Below are 4,274 nucleotides of genomic sequence, written 5' to 3' on the forward strand. Positions count from 1 at the left end.
TTATGCAACAAAAATAATATAGGATAATGCATTTATATATATATGGGGCTCCCTTAACCCAATAATGGAGTTCAAACATTTAGGGTATTTAGTCTCTCCAACATCCAAATGGAAAACATGCCAACAAATTCAACAAAAAAACAAAACTTTCAACCCTTTGAAGGCGATGAATAATTAGCAATTGTATCGTTTAACATGGAGCTTGGATCAAACGATGGTAGCAACATTAATAGAAGACTTAGAAACAATATTGACACCATCAACCTTGGGAAAATCTCTAGCAACCTGGGCCATATTTCCTCAAGTTCCTCCTCAAAAGGGTTGACAGCATTGTAGTCCATGAAAATTAATTTGAGGTCTTTAAACAAAAACACATTCGACCAGTCCAAAGGTCAATATAAAAATTGCACCTCCATTGAAGTGGCCTCATGATATACTTTGGCAACTAACATAACCTCCTCATTCCCGGTTCTCTCTTCTTGCAATTACCTATAAAGGTTTCAAATTTTCTTCTTTGTTGGCTTAGCCTCTATGTGAAGTTTCTCTATGCCAGTAGCATGCTGAGTTGCTACCAAATTGGTGAACTAGTGCACCTTAGTAAGCTCTGCCTTCAACTCATGTTCGGTTGCAGTTATTTACTCAAGTCTCTCTGTGCCACCTTCAAATTTAGCTCTTGTGACTTCAACAAGACCTTTTCTGCTTCATTCTTTTTCAAGAAATTGTTTTCTATTTCTGTTGCACTTTGGCGTGACGTCACCTCCTTCCTAATAGCATCAATGGCGCTTAGTTTCCCTGAAATCACCTATTTGATTATATGGATATAAACAAAATGCCGAAGTAGCAATACTAGAGATTAACTCTTTTTGAAATATGCCATACCTCTTCCACAGTGATTGCTACGAAGTTAAGCAGGTTGAGAGCACCAATTTGCACCCATGGATCCAACCCTAGTCTAGACACTTGTTAACCAATCACAATCGGTTTTCTCATTGATAACAACTTCACTGACAGTCTGATCTACAACAGACTTCCCCTTATCCTCATCTAAACTAACAAGTGTCTTAAAAACAATATTTCTCTTGTTGCAGATGGAATTGGTGCAAGCTTCACCATGGTTATCTCTCTTCCTTTTTCAACGCTCTTGTGTTGCACCTTTTCCCTTAGTTTGCTCATTCTCCCTGTTGGAACATGTTTTATATAATGCTTTACAAGCAAAAATAAATAAACAAATAAATAAACAAATGAATGGAAAACCACAATTAACTACATAAACCCTTACACTAGTCAAAACTTAGCTTATCCCATATGCATTTGGAGATACTAGTGGCTCTCCCTTTTTTGACTGCCTCATGCTTCTTAATTGATTCCTATCATCAATGGAACCTCATCCTCATCAGATCTACCACTTGGATTATCCCTTGAAGAAGAGGTAATAGTAAAAAACCTTCACCTATGCTGAAAAATGGTCGCAAACTCCAACCAATAGCCGTAAGTGATAGAAAAAGTGAGGGAAATGTAGTGACTCGAAAGACATACTAAACCCTTACAACATAAATTGGAAATAGACCCTCGTCTTATTCTCCTTGAGCAAACAATGTCATATTACGATCACTACATGGTATAATTAAGAACACAAACAAAAATATATACACGAGCAAACCACATTCCTCCCTGGTGGCACACCAAGTTGAACTAGGATTCCCCTTGAAACCACACCAGTTTTCCAACCTAGGAAATATTCTCAAACCTTCTATCTTGTCAAAATTTCCTTAAAACGAAATCTTCATTGCAGAAAGATCTCCATAGCCTTATTCTCTTCACCAAAAACAGGAGTAAACTTGTTCATATCTATATACCTAGGGCCCCAATCAACTTCTCTCCTTCTCTTAATAACCACAAACCCATCCTTATCGGCAATTATAATTTCTTTCATCCCTTCATACACTTTCTTCCACTTAGTAAGATAAAACCAACTATTTATTTATTTTGGATCACAAATAAATAGATTCAGAAAAGGTGTAAATCCTTTTTCCTAGTATAGAAAGAAAAACTCGACCAAAACACCCCATGCATTAGCCAAAAGTTGGTTAAGGTTTACACGATAATTCTTATGAACATTGTTGAAGAATGAATGAAGGGCAGATGAAATCCATAGGCAAATAAATAAAGATAAAAAAGAGAAAGTTATCACCACAACATAATCCTTAAAAGTAATCAATGGACTCACCTTTTCAAAGGATTTTCAAAACACCATAACAAAAGGCGGATCATACACCACAATTGATAAAGTGTCTTGCTCTCATGTCACATTTCAAAATTGTTGTTTTTCTTCCATGACATATGGTAGAGCCCTACCCCTTAGGGGAACCTGTCAAGCCAAAAATGATTCTCATATAATTTCTCCCACGACATGTGGTAGAGCCCTATCCCTTAGGGAAAGCTATGAAGCCTAAAATGGCTCACATTCTATTGCTCTCATGACACGTACTAGAACCCTATCCCTCAAGGGAAGCTGTCAAGCCAAAATTGGCTTTCATATCTTTTGCTCCCACGACATGTGCCAAAACCCTATCTCTCAAGTATCTCCAAAAATAGACCCAAACACCACGTATTAAAACACCACTTATTCTCTGTCAAAAAAAAATACCACTTATTTAATTAGGTCTTCATCAAGTCACTTTGTAACCTTTTTCAGACTTGGGGGTACAAATGTCATCGCAGCTCAAGAAATAGGCCATGAAGACGAAAGAACAAGCGACCCAAAGGACCCAACTCTAAAGCTACTTATTGTAATCTACGCTTGGAATTTTAAGATAAGCATTAGAAACTAACACACGTCTGGATAAAACAAAGAACAAGATAACAATTGCATGGTCTTTGGGCATAACTCTGCTAGATAAAGACACTCTAGCCAATTAATGTAGGAGGGACAAGCGCATCTTAGCCAATTGGAAGGAAGCCATACACTCTCATGGAGAAAATATACTCACGAATAGTAGAAGGAATGAAGAGGAGGCTCGACTATATAGAGGAATGTATAGCGGTTAACAGGGATCATCATTTACCACCATTATTCTTTAATATTATCAAGGTCTTATCCTAAAAGTACTCACTAAGTTAAGCATCAACACCTCCCTAGTTTTTCGTGCTCTTACAGGTCATTCTTGATAAGCCTATAGCCTATCTACACCAAAGGCCAATCATGACCCAAAAAGTTGTAAACAGTTCAGTATTTCAATTGAATCATCAAAATAAATTATTTTCCTAATCAGGTTATTTTGTTAGTTTAGCAGTTGGATGTGGCATTAAACATCAACTTGGATATGAAGTGGATGATTTATTAAATTAATAAGTGCATAAATTCAAGTCATTTGTGATCATTTTGCATTTTAAGTGCATAATTATTTTATATTGACTTATAATTAGATTTTTTTTTTCATAAGCTAAGCGGAAGAATTTGAGTAAAAAAAGTTTATATTATTTTTGACAAGTTTCATAAATTAGGCTTACTTAAAAGATCAACTTGACCCTATTTCATTGTTTTGATTATATCTTTAGTTAAGAAATTTCGATTTGGACCTAAAATATATTTTTTAAAAGAATTGAAATATCCAATTAGATTATTTCAACATTGAAAGCCTAAAAAATAAAAAATGCCCAAATTTGCTTGGAAGTTTGCAGTAGGAATTTGATAAACTTGAAAAATATGCTTTAATTCATTAAGGGAAATTTTCTCTTTTGCACCTTATGCAAATTCTTATTTTTAGGATCAGAGTTATACCCGATCACATTCAATGTTATTTTATTTTTGTATTTCCTTTTCAATATGAGCTGCTAAAATCTTTCTAGTCTAAAGTTTTTGAAATTTTGATTCTTCAAGTTTGCAAGATCTAATTTGTTTTATTCTTTCCCTATTCTCTGGTTTGCATATCTTCCATTTTAATTACAAATATTCAAGTTTATTGAATATAGGATTCGTATTTGACAATTTTGAATATTTGCTTTGTTAATTAGAATTTTTGAATCTATAATTGTTTAATTATTCTAAGACTTGTGATTAATAGCTTGGTCGAGTATAAGCTACATATGCAATTCATGTTGTGTGGATATGCGATCTAGTTTAAATAAACTCCGCTTGTGTATATTTGTTAGCTAGAAATAGGTATCTCTATTTTTTAATTTTATTAATAAATTAAAATCTAGAAACTTTATTATAAGGATATTTGTTAAGAACAGAAATAATTTCAACTAACTTCCTTTTAGTTATTAAAAAG

At 34.1% G+C, this 4,274-nt stretch overlaps 1 long non-coding RNA gene across 3 annotated transcripts; it reads right to left on the reverse strand.

Annotated features, from left to right (window-relative positions):
• Positions 1 to 3,033, reverse strand: LOC107894201 (uncharacterized). 3 transcript variants are annotated; one of them, XR_001683189.2, is made up of 4 exons: positions 2,228 to 3,032; positions 1,280 to 1,455; positions 880 to 1,178; positions 1 to 792 (listed from the first exon to the last, which is right to left on the reverse strand). It is a non-coding gene; the product is annotated as an uncharacterized lncRNA (long non-coding RNA). The 3 variants fall into 3 exon arrangements; XR_005908009.1 differs by having other exon boundaries at positions 880 to 1,203; positions 1,280 to 3,033; XR_001683188.2 differs by having other exon boundaries at positions 1,280 to 3,030.
• Between the last annotated feature and the right edge of the window lie 1,241 nt (positions 3,034 to 4,274).

This window comes from Gossypium hirsutum, chromosome A13, assembly GCF_007990345.1.
Source record: "Gossypium hirsutum isolate 1008001.06 chromosome A13, Gossypium_hirsutum_v2.1, whole genome shotgun sequence".
In the NCBI taxonomy this organism is placed as follows: Eukaryota; Viridiplantae; Streptophyta; class Magnoliopsida; order Malvales; family Malvaceae; genus Gossypium; species Gossypium hirsutum.